The sequence below is a fragment of the Palaemon carinicauda genome, chromosome 3, assembly GCF_036898095.1.
Source record: "Palaemon carinicauda isolate YSFRI2023 chromosome 3, ASM3689809v2, whole genome shotgun sequence".
NCBI classification, from domain to species: Eukaryota; Metazoa; Arthropoda; class Malacostraca; order Decapoda; family Palaemonidae; genus Palaemon; species Palaemon carinicauda.
In genome coordinates this window covers 87,680,356-87,705,293 of record NC_090727.1, presented here as the reverse complement: position 1 = coordinate 87,705,293, position 24,938 = coordinate 87,680,356, and the positions used below count along the sequence as shown (strand labels likewise).

At 37.1% G+C, this 24,938-nt stretch overlaps 1 long non-coding RNA gene across 2 annotated transcripts in view; it reads right to left on the bottom strand.

The window, feature by feature from the left end:
- LOC137637782 (uncharacterized) overlaps positions 1-24,938 on the bottom strand; it is a 114,246-nt gene that overhangs the window by 16,617 nt on the left and 72,691 nt on the right. The window contains exons 1-3 of one of the 2 annotated variants that reach the window (XR_011043803.1): positions 11,956-12,041; positions 6,897-6,980; positions 1,511-1,643 (exon numbers count right to left, since the gene is read on the bottom strand). This is a non-coding gene — a long non-coding RNA (uncharacterized lncRNA). Of the gene's footprint in view, positions 1-1,510; positions 1,644-6,896; positions 6,981-11,955; positions 12,042-24,938 lie in introns of those variants that run through there. The other variant, XR_011043802.1, reaches the window with a different exon arrangement.

Here is a 24,938-nt window from a genome sequence, read left to right as displayed (position 1 = left end):
ATCAAGGTTTTCTATCTGCCACCAAACACCACTCCTCTCCTCCAGCCTATGGACCAGCAAGTGATTGCCAACTTTAAGAAGCTTTACACGAAGCATCTGTTCAAAAGATGCTTCGAAGTGACCGAAAGCACTCAACTCACCCTCCGTGAATTTTGGAAGGGGCATTTTGACATTGTTCAATGCCTGAAGATGATCAACAAAGCTTGAAATGAGGTTTCACGGCACACCTTGAACTCCTCATGGAAGAAACTGTGGCCAGCTGCTGTGGCAGAACGAGACTTTGAAGGTTTCAATCCCTCAACCGAAGACAAGGCTGTTGATGATCCTGCCCCCGAGGGTGATGTTGAGGAAATCATTTCAATCGGGAAGAAACGACATCGGAAGAAATAAGGGAAGCTATCGGTTAGTATGAAAACCTTACGAGTTTCATTGAAAAAAAAAAAAAAAGCACCCAGAAAAACTTCACACAGGTCGTCTTATGGAGAGTGTTAATGACAAGTGTATGAGTCATTTTAGAAATATGTTGAGGAATCGTCAGAAACAGGATTCTTTGGATAGATATTTCTCCAAAAGAGAAGTGTCAGAAAGCAAAGATGATAATAGTGATTCTATTAAAAAAGCTAAAAGAGTAATTTTTTTAAGTTCTAAAAAAAAAGAAAATAATAAAAAATTTCAAAAGACAAAAATAATAAAAACAAGCATTTTTAATTTTAAGTGTTTAATAGTAAGAATAAATTTATTATTAAGTGTACATAACATAATTAACATTGATACGTTTTTATATCTACCGTCTCCTCCCCCCTCTGCCTCCACCCACTAACCAGCTCAAGTCACGTCACTCCAAAGGCAAATAAAATTTAATTTTTCCTTTACAGTAAAGTACAGTATATAATTTCTATTTATACCTGTAATGTTATTTAATTATATACTGTACAGTACATGTATATTATATATAAGTAAACTGTAGTACAGTGCTTACTATACTATTTTGTTACGTACTAATTTTCAATGTTTTTACCTGGGGTTTTGCACGCATTAACTTTTCTATTGCCCGCCACACGACATTTTCACCATACGATATCAACTCCGGAACGGATTAATGTCGTATGGCAGGGGCCTATTGTACCGCAGTGGCGGCCCTCAATACCTGGACATGTCCGCATAGCGGGACACTAACCAAACACACACCAAAGAAAAAGGAATAGTAATAAAGTCAAGGCAGTTTGTTTTAATGGGAGAGAGAGAGACGGTACGTTTGCACTCTACCGAGCCAAAAGTAAAAGTGGTTACTCAACCGACAGGTGTGAGTGAGCGGGGTAGCTAGTCTAGTGTATGAGTATAGAGTAAATAAAAATTTCAAAGGTAGAATTTATATAAAATATCTGATAAATAGCTTATTTCTTCCGGTAAAATTGTATACTTCTTACCAATATATATCATTAAAGGATATTAAATACATGCAACTCAACAGGAGAGAATGCGTATCAATGGAAAACCAAGACAAACTTACCAAATGATATGGCCAATCCCAGAAACTTTGGCATGTCCAACATACATTCCACATGATGTGTCCAGTCCACTACACTCTTCACTATTCCTGAAGAAAATTCAAAGCCTGCAGTCAAGCGCACAATGCTCCAAACCTAGAGGGAGAGTTAATACAGTTTATTGGAGCAAGGAGCATAGGCATGTCATATTCAAACTCACCGGGTACAGAGAAAAAAGGGAGGAGATATGGATGGCTAGTAGCTAGGGAACTATCCCAAAAATTCTAAAATGTTCTGAATCCAGTGGTTATGCCACTTCACAAAATGCATCTCCTAATTAAAATAAATGAGGTTTGTTCCCCAACTGAACAAATCACAAATAATAATAATAAATAAACATGATAACAAAAAGGATAAAAAAATTGGTGTAGAAATAATCAATGATGCAAATCTCCTGAAGAAAGGAAGGTGGAACGACATTGATAAAATAAAGACGAGCACACGATAACTTATGGAAAAAGGAGAATTACAGCAATATGAAGAAAAGGATGGAAATCCCTATGAAGGTGGCACGGAAAAAGAGGAACATACCTTGTGAGAGAAATATAATCTAAAACTTATCACAGTAGAGGAAACCAAAGTGCTGGAGTAGCAAAACAGAAGAGGGAAGACATACGTAACGACTGAAAAGGAAAACGTATGCAACAAATGATAATATAGAAATTACTGGTATACTGGAAGAGGTGGAAAGGATGAGGAGATGAAGGCAGAAAAGCAGTAAAAAATGAACATGAACTTCTGAAGAGGTTAGGGAATTTCCTAACCTGGAATCTTCAGGACTGACAAAAAAAATTGCTAAGACCAGCTGGAGAACCAGTTTGGAAAAATATCAAAGTAAACTAAAGCATCATGAGGGAAAAGATAGCATAAACATGACAAATTTGGAAATAATTTGTTTCCCTAACTATACAAACATCGAGCTCTTTACAGTGGATATCATATTGATGAAAGCTGAAACTAGTCAAAAGACTTCATAGCGAGGTATAGCTACCCTCCGTTAACTACCAGGGTGGTAGCGACGGGTAGACCAGCCACCACGCTCACACAGCCGAAGCTTGCTGATGTCAACTGAATGTTGGGTGATCAGTGAAACGGTTAGATGGGCTAAAAGGAGGAAACATTTAGAATCCCTCTCTAACACTGCTGACAGACTGGAATTGGGTATCAGAGAATGAAAGCTCGTGTCCAACTGAATGGCAAGCTGGTCGGGCAGTGATGAAAACCTAAAGAACTAAGCATTTCCTCACCAAATACAGGTAGTTCTTGACTTACGACCTATGCGACTTATGACAGTTCGACTTTACATTTTTTTTTCGGGGTGATGAAGTCAAGTCTATCAGAAATAGTACACTAATAGCAAAAATATTTCCTTGGAAACAATCTTTTTTCTTGTATAAAATTAAACAGATTTATCTTGGTAAATTAGTATTTTCTTTTATTGATAATACAGTCAAACCTCAAGCTACGAAAGAATCCGCTTACAAAATTTTTTCTTTACACGACTCAGGTCACGAAAAATGTTTCGGAAAACGAAAGGTGGAACGGAGCGGGAGCCCGACCGTATCCTAGACGGACTTTAAAATTTGCGCGCCGCCAGCCCGTAAACTTGCTACCATCCTCCTGTGTTCCCATTGGTTATCTCTCTACTTGGATGCTAGTTACCACCACGAGATCCTGCTCTCCTATTGGTTGGCATCTACGGTACTGTATCCCCTTGTGCATCTACGCATTGGCGTTTCTATGTCTTTTAGTTCCGGCAGCGGTATCGTGCGCATTTACTTAGTGTTTGTGATTTGGCTTTCGTAACAATTTTACAGTATGTACTGTTATCGTGTGTGATACTTGCAATACATTATTAGCCATGGGTCCCAAGAAAGTTGCTGATGCCAAGGGAAAGAAGAGGACGATGCTTTCCATGGAGATGAAGATGGAAATAATAAAAAAATACGAGGCTGGCATGCGGTTAAGTGTGCTCACGAAGGAATATGGCCGAAATCCGACTACGATAGGAATGATCCTGAAGCAGAAAGCAGCTATCAAAGCAGCAACACCTTCTAAGGGCGTGACTTTTTTCCAGCAAGAGGAGCCACATTCACAATGAGATGGAGAGACTGCTTCTTGTCTGGATAAAGGACAAAGAAATGGCTGGAGACACTATCACTGAAGCCATATTCTGCCAGAAAGCCAGCGTCCTTTTCAGTGATCTCGTGCTTGCTCAGGCCGAAGCCGACGCAGGAACCCCCAGAGTTCAAGGCTTCTCGTGGGTGGTTTGAAAAATTCAAGAGACGCTCGGGCATTCATTCAGTGGTGCGTCATGAGGAGGCTGCAAGGTCGGACACGAAAGCAGCCGAAGCCTTTGTTAAGACGTTCAACAAGTTGACTGTCTGGGAAGGCTACAGTCCCCAGCAAGTCTTCAATTGTGACAAGACGGGGCTTTTTAATGTGATGTGGAGGGCTAATGGAAAAGCCTGGGTAACAAGACAATTGTTTATCGAGTGGATAAACCTCACCCTTCGTCAATTTTGGATGGAGTATTTTGATCTTGTCAAATGCCTCAAAATGATCGATCAAGCATGGCAGGTTTCGAGGCGCACCTTGAACTCTGCTTGGTAGAAGATGTGGCCTGATGTCGTCTCCGCACAAGATTTCAAGGGCCTCCACGCACACCAAATTGAAGACGATTCCGAAAATGTTGATGAACCTAAACCTGTTGCTCAATCTGAAGTTGCAAAGATTGTTACACCCGGGAAGGCCATGGGTCTGGAAGTTGATGAGGCCGACATCAATGAGCTTATCCAGGAGCACCGAGGAACTTACGACAGATGGCCTGAAGGAGTTGGAGGCCATGCGAGTGAACATCGTTCAGGAAGAGTACAGCAAGGGCGAGGAGGATGACCCACTAACAACGGCAGAAATTAAAGAGGGTCTAGATGGCAACTTTAAAATGGTGGCTCTCGTAGAAAAAACACACCCAGAAAAATTTCTCACAGGTCGTGCGCTTGAGTACTGTAATGGTTTGCACGAGTTATTTCAGGCAAATTTTAAAAAGCAGGCAGAAACAAGCCTCTTTGGACGAATATTTTACTAAGAGGCAAGCGCCAGCTAAGAAACGAAAGAAAAGTGGCAGCGATGATGCTGGTGCTCAGTTCCTGCTAAAGCGCAGTTTTCGGTGAATGCGCAGAAAAGCACTGGAGAGCAGTCAAGAGCTAGCGCATTGGCTTTTTGGCAAGAGCTGATGCATTGGATCCGAGACCACAACTGTACAGGAGAGCGCTGGATCTGAGAGCGCAAGTGAGCAGGAGACTGTTGGATCTGAGAGCGCAGGTGCGCAGGAGAGCGCTGGCGCACAGTAAGGCACTGTGTAGGGTTTAGGGTTTTGTGCAGTCTCCCTAGAATGTGATGAAGCGTGTGACTGGTCACGCAAAGGCGGGTGCCTGGGCACGCGATTACGGGTGAGAACTGGCACGCGTGCCCATAAGAGGGTTGGCCCGGGCGCGGAGGAATGCTGGCGCGCAGGCAAACGCTGGTGAGCAGAGATCGTTGGCGCACAGGCGCAGGAGAGAGCTGGCACGCAGGCAAACGCTGGTGCGCAGGAGAGCGCTGGCGCGCAGGACAACAATGTCGCAAGACCGTGGGAGCGTGATGGAGCGCAGAATGCTGGCGCGTAGGTGCAGGAAATCGTTGGCGAGCAGGAGACCGAAGTTGTGTTGCACTGGTGATCTGCGCTGTTAGGTCAGCTGGTCAGCTGAAGGACGATCAGGGACTGGGATGTGCCCTTTGAACATCCAACGATGGGGATCGTGAACGATCCACTGAAGAGTCCAGCACCGAAGTCCAAGGACTAGCAGTAGCGCAAAGTTGCGCTGGTAGGACGATCAGGAACTGATGACCCCCATGAGGGCTGGTAGACCAGCAAGCTGACCTTCAGCAGTAGCGATCCTCTGAAGAGGAGTCTCTATGAGTGGCCCCTCTCACGAATAAGAGAGGTGATCACTTCGCAGGAGAGACTTTCCTAAGACTATGCTCCGCCCCGAAAGGAAGAGACTCAGCAAGGGGGGAGTGTAGGCTAGGCGAAGACAGCAACAGCCGTCGGAGTCGAAGTGATTAAGATGCAGGAAGTTCTCCCTTGGCAGGGGGAAACAACCTTTCCTCAAAGATGAAGTGCTGATCAGGTGTTGCCACAGGCGTACTCCTAAGAGAAGGGATTACGGCCATGATGACGTCCTCTGAGGGTCGGCAGTGACAGCAGATTCCCCAGGCACGAAGAGAGCAGCTCTGCTTTGTCGGCACTTTTAGTCGAAAGAAGAAAACTGCATAGCTAACTGAGGAAAAATAAAATAAATTATGTAACAAAAAATTCCCTAGGGAGGAACACCTAGTCTGCGACGATAATTTCAATTAAATAATTGAGAAAAACTATCGGAAGCGCAACCTAACCCGCGAACGGGAAAGGTGCTCCTCCTGTTAGTAGACTGTCGGAGGTCCATGAAAGGTGAACGGCCTTGAGAGGAGAAAGACCGTAGTCAATCTCTGAGAAGAAACACTCCCTTCGCTCAGTAATCCAAGTTTCCCGTAGAAAGAGGGAAAGGCAAAGAAAACAACAGTTGAACGAGGAGGGTCCAAACGATGACGATTCCCCTGCGGTGGCAGCAGAACCAACGGTAGTTATATGCCGACAGGAAGACCGATGGACAAGGGGGGAGAGGTTGGAAGGGAAGGTTCCCTGGTCTTGCACAAGTCTTGAGAACCTGTCGTATATGTATCACACGTATAGCACAAACACTGAAAAGGAAACTTACAACATTTCAATACATATATATATACATAAACAATAAGAATATTTTATCATATTTATATATATAAAAATTAGGTTAAAAGCAAAAATTAATGGCAGTCCAGAATAGGCGAGGAGGAACAGCGGAAACAACCACTCTCCATCCGAGACAAAAGTGAGCTAAATCACCAGTGTGTGAGCGGGAGTGGTAGCAAGCTACCACCCCTAACTAGTGGTGTGGGTAGTTAACCCTCGCTAAATTTTAATGGCTCGTCATTTCAGCTCCGCCGAAAGTTAAACTCCAAATAAATAGCGTGGTTTGTATTCCAGTTACGAAACAAATGACATTCATAAATAATTTATATTTTTCCCTAATACAAACCTGTAGTTATTTATATATAGATATAGCTTTTGGCAAAGCTGAAAGGTAGCCGCCAATTAGACTCTTGGAACGAGGTGGCAACCTTACCCATAGCTTGGGTAGGGGTTGGCTTGTGGTATCAGTCACCTGTAAATATTATCATGGAGGGATTTACTAGTCACCTTTTTTTTGGGCTTGTAGAGATCAGACGTACCTTTTTTAAATTCTCCTGTGCCAGCCTCCTCACGGTATCAGCCCCCTTCCCGTGTCAGCCTCCTCCCCCTGGCATAAATCAAACCTGAAAAATATGAACCTGTTATTAAAAGATTCTTAAATCCTTTTGAGTAGTTATATTGACGAGAACATTGGAATGACAGAGTCTATTAATTGCTATTTCATCACTTATAACCCTTTTACCCCCAAAAAGACGTACTGGTACGTTTCACAAAATCCATCCCTTTACCCCCATGGACGTACCGGTACGTCCTTGCAAAAAAAATGCTATAAAATTTTTCTTTTTCTTTTTTTTGAAAAAATTCAGGCATTTTCCAAGAGAATGAGACCAACCTGACCTCTCTATGACAAAATTTAAGGCTGTTAGAGCAATTTAAAAAATATATACTGCAAAATGTGCTGGGAAAAAAATAACCCCTTGGGGGTTAAGGGTTGGAAATTTCCAAAGAGCCTGGGGGTAAAAGGGTTATACTAGAATTAAATGCGAATGACACGGCTAATGTTAGCGTACGCAGCTCAACATTACCGCTTGCCAGTACATACGCTCTTGATGTTTTTGTTTTCTGGTGAGCTCGGAACAAGTCCCATTATATTTAAACATTTTGACAGAAAACATGTTTTCCTCTAGTAAATAACGTGATTTAACCGGTTTTCACCTTAATTTCAACCGCAACAACAACAACAACCAGTTTGGCTACTTGAAGTTAGTCGAACTGGTTGTTCTGCTTGTTTGCGGTTAAAATGAAGGTCAAATTCGGTTAAATCATGTTATTTACTACAGGAAAACATATATTTTCTGTTCGAAATGATACCATACGTTCTTGATGTTTTTGTTTTCTGGTGAGCTCGGAACAAGTCCCATTATATTTAAACATTTTGACAGAAAATATGTTTTCCTCTAGTAAATAACGTGATTTAATCGGTTTTCACCTTAATTTCAACTGCGACAACAACAACAACGAATTCGGCTACTTGAAATTGGTCGAACTGGTTGTTCTGCTTGTTTGCGGTTAAAATGAAGGTCATATTTGGTTCAATCATGTTATTTACTACAGGAAAACATATATTTTCTGTTAGAAATGATACCATACGTTCTTGATGTTTTTGTTTTCTGGTGAGCTCGGAACAAGTCCCATTATATTTAAACATTTTGACAGAAAACATGTTTTCCTCTAGTAAATAACGTGATTTAACCGGTTTTCACCTTGATTTCAACTGCAACAACAACCACCACCAGTTCGGCTACTTGAAATTAGTCGAACTGGTTGTTCTGCTTGTTTGCAGTTAAAATGAAGGTCAAATTTGGTTCAATCATGTTATTTACTACAGGAAAACATGTATCTTCTGTTCGAAATGATACCCTATGTACTGGCCCAAGGGGGAAATATGGCCCAGGATAATATTCCTCCCTCTGGGCCAAGATTCCCCCTTTGCTTGGTGGAGGTTACCATTATTTCGAACGGGAAAAAAAAAAAATAAAGACCATTACACCCAGTCATAAGTAAGTCATTAATTTCTTGAATTTTAATGTTTTTAGAGTACGCAGATCAACATTACCTCTTCCCATTACAAGTTTGTGACCCAGGAAAGGGGTCCGGGGGATTGCCCCTGGCTAGGGGTTGTGACCTGGGAACTTCCAGGTTAGGTTAGGTGGGTTTGTTAGGTTCTGTACCCTTTTGTACCTTTTTATATTTTATGTAAAGGGTATGTGGAAAAATGCTTGGTAATAGTTTACAACACCACGCACTCCATTTACTCCAATATAATGTAATCCTGCAGTTCTCACCTTCTTGCACAGTAATTAGGTGGTTATTTAAATTCTGGGAAAGCAATAATTAGCAAGATATGTTGAAGAGGGGGGAAGGGGTTATAAAAAGAAAATAGGTCAGTTTCCTCACTAAACGACTTGGAACCGACATGTCAACATCGTCAACCAAACAGAATTCGTGATGCCAGCGTACATAAACAGAAGTTCGTGATGCCAGCGTACATTTGATATACTGTATATTCAAAATATACTTGATTAAAAATGGATTAATTACTCAAGTGTCCATAAAATATGCAATTTACAAATAGTGACACTTTTGAGTAATCACTCAATTTTTGATTAAGTATATTTTGAATAGGCTATACAGTATATCAAATGTACGCTGGCATCACGAACTTCTGTTTATGTACGCTGGCATCACGAATTCTGTTTGGTTGACTGTTGACGTCAGTTCCAAGTCGTTTAGTGAGGAAACCGAGCTATTTTCTTTTTATGGTTGACTGTTGACGTCAGTTCCAAGTCGTTTAGTGAGGAAACCGAGCTATTTTCTTTTTATGGTTGACTGTTGACGTCAGTTCCAAGTCGTTTAGTGAGGAAACCGAGCTATTTTCTTTTTATAACTCCTTCTCCCCTCTTCAACATATCTTGCTAATTATTGCTTTCCCAGAATTCAATTAACCACCTAATTACTGTGCAAGAAGGTGAGAACTGCAGGATTACATTATATTGGAGTACATGGAGAGCGTGGTGTTGTAAACTATTACCAAATGCCTTAAAATACACATGTTAATATTATCGTAGCATTGCTAACATTAGCAATGGAATCGTAACGTTGGTAATGTTGCGTAACATTGTAGATACAGTGATACAGTACCTCTGGATAAGAAAGTTTCTGATTACGAAAAATTCAGGATACGAAACGCGATACAAAGATTTTTATGCCCCAGTATACGAAAAAATTTTCAGGATACGAAAAGCTTACGAGATCCCAACTCGTCGCCGAGAGTACAGTACCTTTTTTTTCAGGGTATCAACCCTTAATTTAGGTGTACAGGTAACAATACACCTTCACTGATCCAAATGCTTTACATACAGTACGTAACTTTTATACAGTAGTAAAGAAAATGGACAGTTTTCTTAGGGCTTGGAGGGGATAACTAGGCTATAACTACATTATTGAATAATCTCATGGTGGTTTCTGGAATGGATTAGGCTGTTTTTAACGGTTGGGTTAATTATTGAATGATAGAAATGGCTGCATTGCATGTTTATTACTACAGTTTAGTGTGTTTATGAAAGAAAAGGTGACTTTTTGTAAGGCTTGGAACGGATTAGGCTATTTACATGTAAAACGCGACTCAGGATACGAAACCGTATCCTGAGGCCTCACTGTATATATATGTTCCGCGCTATGTTGGAATCTGCGCCGATTCCGAATCGGGTTACGCGATGTTAGAATTCTTACTTTGTGCGGCACAGCTGGAATGCAGTGTTGGGTTCCCGCGGGTGTTGACGCCTATATAATGCACAAGCAGACGACATTAACGTCAAGTGCTTGTCTGTCACGACCTTCTGCCAAGCTGCTAAGAAGTGTTCAATTGCCAGTTAAGTACTTATTATTATCTAGTCTAGGAATAACTAATAACTGAGTAATTTGCCAAACTTTCTAAATCATTCTTTGATTTGATTTAATGTGAAAAACTACCAGCAGATTGTATATCCTTTCTTGACTTCCCAACATCAAGATGTGGTTATTATTGCAACAAAAAAATTATTTGTAATTTATGACAATTGATAGTGTGTTAAAGGTGCTTCGAATCATTATAAAATTAACATACACTGTTTAAAAAATATCAAATGCATAAAAAATTATATTAGTTAATTAATTACAACACCCTCCCCATTGTTTGTGAATTAGAGGCTGACATTCAACAATTCTAAGTGGCCTAAACACAGTGACAGATAGGGGTGGCAATTCCATACTACAATAACTAACACGCCTCGGAAACAAATTAAACACACATAATGACCCGACTTTACATAATGGCCTGATCACTACATATACAAGGAGATCACCCCATGAAACCTAATACTGTTAACCCTTTTACCCCCAAAGGACGTACTGGTACGTTTCACAAAACTCATCCCTTTACCCCCATGGACGTACCGGTACGTCCTTGCAAAAAAATGCTAAATTTTTTTTTTTCATATTTTTGATAATTTTTTGAGAAATTTCAGGCATTTTCCAAGAGAATGAGACCAACCTGACCTCTCTATGACAAAAATTAAGGCTGTTAGAGCAATTTAAAAAGTATATACTGCAAAATGTGCTGGGGAAAAAATAACCCCTTGGGGGTTAAGGGTTGGACATTTCCAAAGAGCCTGGGGGTTAAAGGGTTAACACACCTATTGCCATATAAGGTAAACGAGTCAGTCGGCCTATTTACGTGAATCCGTTTCACTCCACGGCAACCAAAATACGATTCCAACTTGGTCGCGCAGATTCTGAGATGGGTCGCAACATATATGTTCCTAATATTTTGTCAAACTTACCGTTGATTATTTAATGCATCAAAATAGTTTCTCAGTAAGGGAGGGTGAGAAGTGGCCTAGGGGAATGTTTAAAACTTGTGTACTACTAATGATTAATTGAACTGTGATGTTTAAAATCATTATGAAACAAAAGGGATAATGTAAAATAAAACCAATTTTTCAACCCCTGGCTGAAATTTCCCCCAGGAAAATTGTCCTAAGATCGATTTCGAAAAATTTCCTGCTAAACCAATTCTGCACTACTATCTTTCCAAGGTTACATTGCCCTGTAAGACAATAAAATAATTCCATTTTCAATATCGAAACGTTATGTTACTGTAATAAATTGTACAAAAATATATGCGAAATATATGCGTTGGATAACACAGGGTGGGAGGCCAAGAAAGATCGTAGTATTGGGGTATTGGGGTACTGTCAGAGCATTGATTATCGGACATGTTGTAAATTTCGATCAAAAATGGCCTGAAATGTGTTCTGATGCCAAATTGAATCTTTAAATAACAATTTTGATGCCAAATTGAATCTATAATTAACAATTACCAAGGCGTCTACTTAAGCTCCCCAATCTAGGGTCGAAATATGAACTGTGTATGGCAGCCATTTGGATTGGAGAATTACGCTATTTTCTAGCAGTATATTACACATTTCCCTATTAAATGTACAATTTAATTAACATAAAATGAATGTAGACACCGCACCAACATGTAAAATAACTTACATCAGGTTAATTTAGGAGAAAAACACCGAAAACAGAACACAGAATTCACCTTCAACACTATAACAACAAACTTTGCCGGGTTCGCCCTCTGAAGTTGTTCCAATAATACGTGAAAGGATATACTAATGTTTAAAAATTATTTTAAATACGTAATAAACTCCTGTAAATTACATAAAATAACTTTAAAATTAATAAAGATTTGTTTTCTGAATACAATGAACTATATAGCTCGTCTGAAATTATAATTTATAGTTTCTATATTCAGTTGAGTACGTAGCACGAAAGTCTTATAAAATGGCCTCCTGATGATTCAAAGATTCTTTGCTTATTAATATAACCACAAATTTCTTTGTTTATCACATTTTGAGTTATAAAAAAGGCATTTCATAGTAATTAAGTTGAATTTAGTTAATCATTAATGAATATTCACTACTGTAAATATATATATTTAACCTAAAAAACAATATAAGTTACGAATGTTGTTAGCAGATTATTTTCGATTAGGGGAAATTAAACTACAGTATTAGACCACTACAAAATTGATTACCCAATTGTTTTATTTAACCTCACATTTATCTTTAATAGAAAAAAAAGATTATCTATTATATTTAATGATTATATATTACGCAAAATGGGTCCATTATAATGAAACTGATCTAAGATGTATGTAATAAAGATTATATCTACTGCACTATATTCTTTATATATAGGCCTACATTGGTAAAAATATATCTAAAAATAATTATAGTAACTTTTGCTTTTCTGGAGATTAGTTAACCTAAAAAATCATTATAAAATATATATTTCCTAAATTATCCCTAAAATGATATAATTATAACAAATTTTGTCAATTACTGATACTCTCTTTGGATTTAAAACTAGATAACTTGAATGTATTTTGTTCATATTGTTGGGTAAAGCAAGTGCTAGATGCTTTGGGAAAGCTGAGACACCTAGAATGAAATTAAACCACACTATACCAAATAGGTTAACCTTATCTATGGAGTTCTACATGATTTAAAAGGCTGCTGTTTGTGGTCTTCAAATTGAATGTAATTGATCAATAATGAATATTCAACACTGGATATATATATATATATATATATATATATATATATATATATATATATATATATATATATATATATATATATATATATATATATATATATATATATATAGAGGCTACATATATAAAAAGTCTAGACATAAGGAAGATAAGAAGAATGACCAAGACAGAAATGAAATCAGAAACCAGAAAGTGGGATACTGAAAAGTAGAAAGAAATAAAAAGTAGAGTGAGCTTAGCAATATATAGAGAGTGGAAGAAAGAAATTAAAGAAGGAATATACGCTAACACAATTGCTACAGTGATATTTTTAGAGCAAGGATCAATGCGTTAAGACTAAACTTTGTGGTAGACACCAGTGCGTGGGGTAAACTTTTAAGATCTTGAAGGACCTTTTCCTTCAGCCTTAGAAAAAGACAGACGGTCAATCTGGCATAAAAATAAAAAACTACCCCTGGAAAAGGCTTGTAGCTTGGATCTTGGATGCTGGGAGCTTAATGATTGTATCAAAGGATACTAACTTTACATTCATCAAAACTGCGTACTCCTATAAACAAGACGGAAAAGTTTTATTGGTGAGGCTGGATTTTATCAGAGGTTCTGTACGAACATTTATGTAGTTGCTGTACCTCTGAACTTTTGATTAATCTGAGTCATCACATCTATGGTCTGTCCTAAGTAAACAGACATTCAACGTGGCTTCGAAGCTATCTTCTTCTTCTTCTTCTTTTTCTTTTACGGGTTTATTTCTCGCCCTCCATCAAACACTAAAGGTCTGTTCAGGCGGGCCTTGGTGTGTGAAAAAAATAATTCCTTTCCAGTTAATATTTTGCTCTGTATCGTTATCAGTTATTTCGCTAGCATTTGTATTCAGGCTTAATAGTTTTCAGGTCACTATTATAACACTTTCTAAAAAGATAAGTCTTCAGGTTTTTCTTGAAGGCTGCCACATTTGTGCTATTCTTGACATCGAGTGGAAGGTCGTTAAAGAGTCTCGGTGCAGCATAACTGAACGTTCTTCCTCCTATTGCATGATTCACACTAATTTCGAATAGTCTATGTGGGTCATCTGCATGTCTAGCTCTTACAGCGGGGCTGGTAGCTTCAGGGTAGGGGACCAAGCAATCACAAAGATATTTAGGCTTATCACTTATAAGTGCTTTGTGAGTCAACAAGCAAATTTTACATTCAATTCTAGCCTTAACAGGTAACCAATGTAGATCGATCAGTGCAGGAGTTATTCTCTCCCGAAATTTAATGCCTTTTATCAGTCTAGCCGCCAGGTTTTGCACATTTTGAAGCTTTCTTAGTAGTGTATTGGGCAATTTGTAGTACAGAGAATTGCAATAATCAAGCCTTGATATTACATGACTCATCACTAAAATTTTTGTACTGCCCTCTGTTAAATATTTTCTAATAAATGCTATGTTTCTCAGGTGATAGTTACACACTTTCACTGTGTTCACAATTTGGTCCTTCATTGACAAATTACAGTCTATCAGTACACCCAAATTTTTCACAACAGGCACAATCCCAACATCAGCATCACCAATTTTTATACTTTGAATTAACTGGTAATTCTTCAAAGCCACCTTTGTGCCAAAGAACATACATTCTGTTTTATCATCATTTAATTTGAGCTTTTTCCTCTGTATCCATGTTTTTATTTCAGTCATTATCTCATCAATTTTCTTCCCTGTATCTTGTGTTGTTGAAATTGAGAGGTAAAACTGAGTATCATCTGCATATAGTTTAAAACCCACTTTTTGTTTTTTCAAGATGTGTGATAGCTCGATAGTATATATGTTAAACAAGATAGGGCCCAGGACACTACCCTGTGGTACACCCTTCATAAGAATTCTCTCATTGGATCGGTTTCCAGAAACTTCTACAATAGTCTTCCTGTTCACTAAGTAACTTCGCAAAAATTTCAGTGCTTCCTGAGTCACTCCAATAGACTTTAAGTCGTCAAGTAAGTACTCGTGCACAACAGTGTCAAAAGCAGCACTAAGATCTAACATAATTAAAATTCCACACTTTCCCCCATCAAGAAGACCTATCATATCATTCATTATTGAGCGCAAAGTAGTTTCTGTAGAATGATTAGCTCTGTAGGCCGATTGATTTTCCGGGAATACCTCTAACTCGTCAATATGCGCCCACAATTGCTCACTTATGACTTTTTCAATAAGCTTTGACACGTAGAATAAATTTGAAATGAGCCTATATGAATGTAGCTCGTTTACATCACCTTTCCCTTTGTAAATTGGTTTGATCAACGCAGTTTTTTCACAGCTAGGAAAACAGGATTGTGATATACTTAGGTTAATTATGTTCAGGTAAATATTATATACGACTTGTTTGTTTGGAGCTTCACTTATTGAACTGTTTGGGAAAGGGTCGTTTCCACAATATGTATTCTTCATCTCTCTCATAACCTTTAACAAGTCGCACATATTTATTTCCTTAAATTTTATTAACTTCTTTCCCTCCTTCACTGGCATAGCTGACTGTCCTTCCAAGTGATTTTGGGCGAAGCCTCTATAGATTTTATGAATTTTTTTCACTAAAGAATATAGCAAAACTCTGCACAAACATTGTCAGGCAAGACATATTTTTTCTTTAATCCCATCAATATTGTCGAATATATTAAATATTTTAGATATAGATTTATTTGGTTATTGGAGTTTATCATTAATTTAACTATATAAAGATGTTTATTTAATTAAAATTAAAAATTTTTCCTTGAAAACAAGTTTGTTTTGTTTGGAAGCTGTGTTCGGAGTTCTGATTCGACTTCAACTTTAATTTTATATAGAATAACTGATTATTGAAGATATTAATCCAGCTATTGTATCATTATTTTGTTATTCATTATCATATTTTCATCTAGAAATCTCCCCACTGTTAACTAGTTTACGTCCAAGTATTTATTTCATCATAGTTTTAAACACGAACATTGCCTTAATGGTTAAGGGTTGGGAGGAAAAGGGTTGTCATTCGTACGATAATTATCATACATACACGATTATATTATGTCTGGTACGATGTAGGATATATACTTTAGGTATATACAATGTATATGTATGTGTTGAATTAAACAATTATTCTATAATATTTTGAAATAAGTCAATCTTGTAACTCCCTAATATTTATATTGAAACTGTGTACGATCATTTTGGTTGAAAAAAACGACAATTTATAAGGCTATGTACGATAATCCAGTCGAAATTGTTTGTTTACATTAGGTTAGGTATAGCCGTGCTACTATTAATGGCCCTGAAGAGATCCACGGTAGGTTATAATCCATCCTTTATTTGCTGACCCATTGCAGTTCTTATGTAAGACTAATATGAGAATAAAGTATATATTTAAAGTAACCTACAGTTAATCATCCATTTTATTATATCTATTGCTTTGATTTTCCTTTTGAGCGCTGTTATGGGTGGGATTTCTTTCTATTTTGACAATTTGCATTATATGCCAGATTTATATAATTTTTTATTTGCAATTGTCACAAGTGACATAGTCGGAATGGGATGAAGGTCCTGCTAATTGCTCCATACTTCACGGCAAAATGAGCTTTTCAGTTTGAAGGGAGATCCGAGACGTGCAAAAATATTCCTCCACGGAACTTCACGTAAACTGTGGTAACTGGTGGAAAAATAGCAGGGATAAGTGAAGTAATAAGTGTCAGCATTGGCTAGATTTGTAAAAACCGCCATGATTGGTTTTCAAACAGTGTGACGTCAAGAAAACACCTGTTATTGGTTAGAATAGCATTGAGAACTAGTCTGCCATACGCAATAAGGCGGTGAAACAGCTCATTTTCGCCAAGACATCACACAGTAAACAAAAACAAACACTTAGAAAAAATCCAATTGAAACATAACTATACACACGAATATCTTCGTTAAATAGAAGCTGCTCATATATTGACTATTATATAAGCGTTCTATATGATATAATAGTGAACTGTAGGTGTTTAAATTCTTCAAGATCTTCCGCGGAGCTCTCCTACACATTTACCCTCGTGGAATCGTAAAGTTGGTTTGATCATCTGTATAGTTACTTACTTTTACTTACTTTTAGAGGTTTATTTCTCGCCCTCCATCAAACACTAAAGGTCTGTTCAGGCGGGCCTTGGTGTATGAAAAAATAATTCCTTTCCAGTTAATATTTTGCTCTGTATCGTTATCAGTTATTTCGCTAGCATTTGTATTCAGGCTTAATAGTTTTCAGGTCACTATTATAACACTTTCTAAAAAGATAAGTCTTCAGGTTTTTCTTGAAGGCAGCCACATTTGTGCTATTCTTGACATCGAGTGGAAGGTCGTTAAAGAGTCTCGGTGCAGCATAACTGAACGTTCTTCCTCCTATTGCATGATTCACACTAATTTCGAATAGTCTATGGGGGTCATCTGCATGTCTAACTCTTACAGTGGCGCTGGTAGCTTCAGGGTAGGGGATCAAGCAATCACGAAGATATTTTGGCTTATCACCTGTAAGTGCTTTGTGAGTCAACAAGCAAATTTTAAATTCAATCCTAGCCTTAACAGGTAACCAATGTAGATCGATCAGTGCAGGAGTTATTCTCTCCCGAAATTTAATGCCTTTTATCAGTCTAGCCGCCCGGTTTTGCACATTTTGAAGCTTCCTTAGTAGTGTATTGGGCAATTTGTAGTACAGAGAATTGCAATAATCAAGCCTTGATATTACATGACTCACCACTAAAATTTTTGTACTGCCCTCTGTTAAATATTTTCTAATAAATGCTATGTTTCTCAGGTGATAGTTACACACTTTCACTGTGTTCACAATTTGGTCCTTCATTGACAAATTACAGTCTATCAGTACACCCAAATTTTTCACAACAGGCACAATCCCAACATCAGCATCACCAATTTTTATACTTTGAATTAACTGGTAATTCTTCAAAGCCACCCTTGTGCCAAAGAACATACATTCTGTTTTATCATCATTTAATTTGAGCTTTTTCCTCTGCATCCATGTTTTTATTTCAGTCATTATCTCATCAATTTTCTTCTTTGTATCTTGTGTTGTTGAAATTGAGAGGTAAAACTGAGTATCATCTGCATATAGTTTAAAACCCACTTTGTGTTTTTTCAAGATGTGTGATAGCTCGATAGTATATATGTTAAACAAGATAGGGCCCAGGACACTACCCTGTGGTACACCCTTCATAAGAATTCTCTCATTGGATCGGTTTCCAGAAACTTCTACAATAGTCTTCCTGTTCACTAAGTAACTTCGCAAAAATTTCAGTGCTTCCTGAGTCACTCCAATAGACTTCAAGTCGTCAAGTAAGTACTCGTGCACAACAGTGTCAAAAGCAGCACTAAGATCTAACATAATTAAAATTCCACACTTTCCCCCATCAAGAAGACCTATCATATCATTCATTATTGAGCACAAAGTAGTTTCTGTAGAATGATTAGCTCTGTAGGCCGATTGATTTTCCGGGAATACCTGTAACTCGTCAATATGCGCCCACAATTGCTCACTTATGACTTTTTCAATAAGCTTTGACATGTAGGATAAATTTGAAATGGGCCTATATGAATTTAGCTCGTTTACATCACCTTTCCCTTTGTAAATTGGTTTGATCAACGCAGTTTTTTCACAGCTAGGAAAACAGGATTGCGATATACTTAGGTTAATTATGTTCAGGTAAATATTATATACGACTTGTTTGTTTGGAGCTTCACTTATTGAACTGTTTGGGAAAGGGTCGTTTCCACAATATGTATTCTTCATCTCTCTCATAACCTTTAACAAGTCGCACATATTTATCTCCATAAATTTTATTAACTTCTTTCCCTCTTTCACTGGCATAGCTGACTGTCCCTCCAAGTGATTTTGGGGGAAGCCTCTATAGATTTTATCAATTTTTTCACTAAAGAATATAGCAAAACTCTCTGCACAAACATTATCAGGCAAGACATATTTTTTCTTTAATCCCATCAAATCATCAAGGTTTTTATGAAAGTCCTTCATGTTATTAGTTTTTTTACATTCGCCGTTGTAGAATTTTCTTTTTGTTTTTTCTAACAGGATGTTATAGTCATTTCTGGCCTTATTATATAGATTTCTGGCTTGTAAGGATTTGGCTCTTTTCCATCTACCTTCCATCTTACGTCTGTGTCTTTTTGCCTTTAATAGTTCACTATTATACCATCTAACATTTTCGCGTACCACTATTTGTTTGTTCTTTATGGGACACATGGTATCGTACATTTTTCCAAAATTGTCGTTGTATTTCTTGGTATAGCACCCAACACATTCTATGTCTACCATATGTTCACATTGTGTGTTCACACAAGACATTTGCGCTACACTAGCTTCAATAAAATTCTCAGCATCAAAATTTTCCCGTTCCCTATATGTGATCCATTTTTTCAATACTCTGGTGCAATTTATATTAACATTAAAGGTGATGAGTTTATGTGTTTTTGAGATCTCAAAGTCTGGTTCCACTTCAAGGTTTTTTATTAGGTCTGAGTCTTTTCCACATATGACCAAGTCGAGTGTATGACCACCTACTGACGTTGATACCAAAACACTGTTTATTAAATTAAACATCTCAAATACTTCCTTGAGTTCTTTAGCCTTATTATCATTTTCATCATCTACCCAACAGTTGAAGTCTCCACCAATTAATGTATTTTTAATATCGTCCACCACACCCACAAGAATACTAAATTCTTCAATGAATTTAGTCATATTACTCGCTGGTGGTCTATATAATGATATTATATTCAATACCTTATTGTTTCTTGTCAGTTTTAAACAGATATATTCAAACGTTTCAAATACCATTTCATTCATGATAGAAACCCTAGAGAAAGTTTTCGACACAAAGACACCCACTCCTCCTCCAGTTTTGTCCTTTCTTGGTACGTGATAGAAATCATGAGTACACGGCGTCATCTCCTGAATCTTTGAGTTATCACTAATATTTCCCTGCAACCAAGTTTCCGTTAATAAGCATAAATCTAATTCCATCTCGTTAATAAGATTTCTAATCTCTAAGGTTTTATTCCCCACCGATTGAATATTTATCAGACCACACTTAACCAATGGGCTAGACTCCATGATCGGTTCTATTTTTTATCCTGGTAAGCTCCTCCTTGTATACCTTACAGTTATCATCATATGTCCTATGATTCGTATCATTGTAATTCCTCATTGTGCAGTTATGACACTTTAACGTATTTACATTACAATCCGTGGTTCGATGATCCTGGCTACACTTGGCACATACCTGAGTCTTGCTACAATTTTCAGCAGAATGACCAAATTCTTGGCATTTATAACACTGAAATACATTGTAGGAATCATAGATTTTACAGCATCCTCCAAGCGTGGTATATACTCTATCATCTCTTTTACGGAAGACTTTCCTGATAGTTGGACTACACTTTATAATGACGTGTAATTTACCGCTTTGTCTTGATTTAAACTTCCTGATCAATTTAAAGTCTTCTTCATTTTCACATATATCATTCAACCATTCATTCTTCTCCATTATACTGGCAATTATATCATCTTCATTTTCATCAATATTGCAGACCTTGATCTTCGGTTTAAGTAGATCCTTTTTATCTACTTCTACCTTAATGTCATTCTTGACCTCTTCTAAGTCATTTTTAGCCTTTTCTAACCCAGTTTTATCCGCAAAATTAACTACCAAGTGGCCTTGTTTAGAGGTTTTGACCTGTTCGACATTGGTGGTTATCTTCTTCATGATAGTTTTCTTGATATCTGAAGCCTTCTTATTTTCCTCCGTAGATTTTATAACCAAAGTGTTTCTTGATTTCAACTTACTTGCATATGTAGTCTTGGTCACATTCTCTTTTTCATATTCCATAAGTTTCTCTTTCAGCTCGACAATTTCTTGACGCATATCCATGTATTGAGCAGTTATCATATCCATAAAACCAGACATCTGTTGTTGTACATTTACCTTCATCTCTTCTATGATGATGCTTAGTCTCGTTATGTCATCAACACATGCAGACTCAACACATTTTGGACATTTATAAATGATGTTCCTGCTTTTTAAAAGAGTACTTGAACCATCCTTTAAATGGTTATTTATGCTTTAACAATAATGGCCATGAACTACGTATTTAAAGGAACTTAGTTATTTTGCACATAATTTTTTGCATATTTTTGTGCTTTAGGAAGTGTGTTGGCCTGTAGGACAGTTTTCAAATAAAAATTTGGATAGTTTATACAAACCTGTGAGTCAGTGTTCCCAAAATGCTTATTAATCCAAATTAATTTTTATCAATTAGATATAATATTTATCGGAATTCGGGCCAGCTTTGTAGGAGTCGAAGTTTTACCCTTTACTATAATTAAGACAATGTACAGAAGTGTTATATGGTACAAAATTAAATTGTTCTAAATGTTGTCAATTGCTATATTTGATTTGGGGCTCAAATAAAAGTGCCATTCGAACAGAAAATGTTTTACTGTGATTTGAACGAATTTGGGTAAAGTTGTGTATATAATATGAGGTGTTTTTATAAGGTATCGGATAATAAAAATACTGGTTTCAAACGTAATATGTATACGAGGATATTGCATAACTAATAGAGTAATAGACTTGAACAGAGCTGATAGAGAGACGATTAGAGAGGAAATCCTATTGGAGGAAAAGTCTTTGCACAGGGAGGTTGGTTATTTTGCGAAGATAGACGAAACCAGCTATGTACAAACGTACGTACAAGACTACAACGGGCATGTAGAATGAGAACAATTAAATGAAAAAACTGCTACTGTTACTTACGGGAACGAGTGTCATTTTCGGAGAGCGTATTGTTTTCTATAAGTAGTTTTTTTCTAAGTTACATTGCCCTGTAATACACTACAATAATACCCGAATTTGACCTTTATTTCGACCGAAAACAAAACAACCAATTTGACTAACTTTAAGTAGCCCAACTGGTTGTTGTTGCTACGAATGAAATGGTGAAAACCGGCGAAATCACGTTATTTTCTACAGTTTAACTCATTTCCTGTTAAAAATGTTTAAATATGTCGTTTGTTAAATATTCTGTTAGTGTATAAATATAAGGACTCAATTTCTGTCACTTCACTCAAGTATGTACTGCGAACACTAGCATTAACAACGTTACCAATGTTACGATGTCATTGCTAATACGGTAATATTAGCATGTGTATTTTTAAGCATTTTAGAATATACTCTTTACACAATATATAGGTTACATTGCTGTGTAATACAGTACAATAATACCTATTGCTTTATATCTTTCTGTAAACGCATACAGCCGAACGTAAAACATATCTTATGAATAATCTAATCAGAAGAGACACTGAATAAAAAAAAAAAAGCGGGAAATATACTGTCAAATATGAATATAAAGTAGATGATGAGGAAAGGTACAATTGACGTAGCTACTAACTCTTTGGTATCACAAAGGAGTGGCTGAAACTGGATGAAAAGGAAATGAAAACTGGGGGAAATATTTATAAATGTGCAAACATCACAAATGCAAATAGTCACGGATTAACGTAGCAATATTTGAAAATAGTTATGCTAGAAAATAAATCTATTAAGACAGTAATTCAGTGAGGTGAAAACTAGGTTTACAAAAAGGTAAACAAATTAGTAAAAAGATTTATAAACAATGAAGAGAAATTGATTTCATTAGCTTAATAATAAAGGTCCAGAAGAGCTAAAAACTATAAATTATCGTACATCGGCTACATGAAACTCTGGCAAACTTCTGTGTGTCATTAAACTCTACTGTAAATAAAAATGAATTATTCCAAATAAAACTATTTACCTTAAAATTATTAATAGAAAATTAGTTCTAGTATTAATTGCATTAGGAAATAAAACGATCAATAGATTCAGTAATTTCCCTTAATCAGCTGATTTGGGTTTAGACAGATATTGAGTCGGTCAACTTACAAACTTAATTTAAAATTTTCAATATTTGGTGTTAATTCTTTAATTCGATACTAGTTTGTGAATATCAAGTAGGACAATACCCCAGAGACTGACCATATATACTTATGATCAGCGCCCGAAATCCCTCTCCACCCAAGCCAGGACTAAGGAGGGCCAGGCAATGGGAATTATAGGCTCCAAGAAACCCCCATCCTTGGCTCTCAAAAGGCTAGTGACTAAAGGACATAACTGAGTTAGAGCGGGACTTTAACCCCAGTTTGGTGTTCTAGTTAGGGATGTTACTATATCGGCCACCACATCCCTGGGCACTAAACAGAATCAGTTCTGGTGTTCTTAGTCGTCTGATGACGTCACATGAAAGGTCTTATTTCCTGATTCTTTGATTTCCAAAATATTTAGTATTCGAAATAGATTTGTCATTATTGTAACAATATAAAGATGTTTATTTCATTAAAATTATCAATTTTTCCTTGAAAACAATTTTGTTTTGTTTGGAAGTTATGTTCGGACTTCTGATTCGACTTCAACGTTAATTTAATAGGGAATAACTGATTATTGAAGATATTAATAATCCATTTGTATCATTATATTATTAACTCTTTTCCCATTTAGAAATATCTCCACTGTTAACTACCTTACGTCCAAGTATTTATTTCAAAATTGTATTAAACATATGAACATTGGCCAGTTTTGTTGTGACTTGTCCATCATATCAGTCTGATTACAATCGTGTCCGAGTGTCATTTTCGAAAAGCGTCATTTTTTCTATATGTAGTTTTTTTCCCCTAGGTTACATTGCCCTGTTACTACAATAATACAGTGTCCTTACCCGAGGATAATACAATATACATACCTGTAGTTGTGTAGGCTTACATGCCCTAGAGGTAATACCCGTGCCACTATTATTGGCCCTAAGGGAGCCCACGGTAGGTTGCAATCAATATTTTATATGCTGACCTATTACAGTTCTTATGTAAGACTAATATGAGAATAAAGTATATATTTATAAGCCTATTAGCCTCGTATCAACCTTTCCTTTGCAAAGTAATCTGTTACTCATCCATTTTATTATGTATTGTTTTGATTTTCCTTCTGAGCACTGTAATGGGTCGGATTTCTTCGTATTTTGTCAATATGCAATATATATTCCAAATTTATAACTCATTATTTGCATGATGCTTTGTTTTACGTTTTGTCCTTTCAGGAACGATTACTTCTATGGGGTTTTCCTGAAGGATACTTGTAGATAGATTTACTGTGAAAATGATTCGATTGACCTCAGCTTTGTAAGGTATGTGGAAGAGAAACTTGTTGATTTGCCTCGCCCCGTTTTGCTAGTTGCCTAATGGGAATGTTATCCTCCGTCTTATACAAGTATACAACATAAGTACATGTTTTATTATAGCGCAACTGACATTTAAAGAGTAAAAATTTTCTGGAATAGAATGGTGTTTCCTAAAAAATAGTGGTTTGCTGACGAAATCGGTTACCGTATTTTAAGCTATGATTGAAATGGATGTATACACGGTATAATTTTTTCGTTTTGTATTTAATTGACACTTCAAGAAAACCGATTTTGGTTTCTTCATCTATTTGTAAGTATTGTATAACGAGAGAGAGAGAGAGAGAGAGAGAGAGAGAGAGAGAGAGAGAGAGAGAGAGAGAGAGAGAGAGAGAGAGAGAGAGAGAGAGATATTATGACGCAGAAGGTTACAGACCTAGAACAGGGGAGGATGAAGGTGGGGGGGGGGGGTGATGAGATAGGCTGGGTGGACTCGCAGGGGAGACGGTAGGAGACGGGGGAAGGGGGGATTTGGTTGCCAGTGTCTAAAAATAGATTCTGAAAGACGGTAAAGGGAAAAACGAATCCCATCGAATAAACAGAATAAGGAAAGGGAATAAGATTCAGAGGAATAATAGATATAATGGAATGAAAATGACTAGATG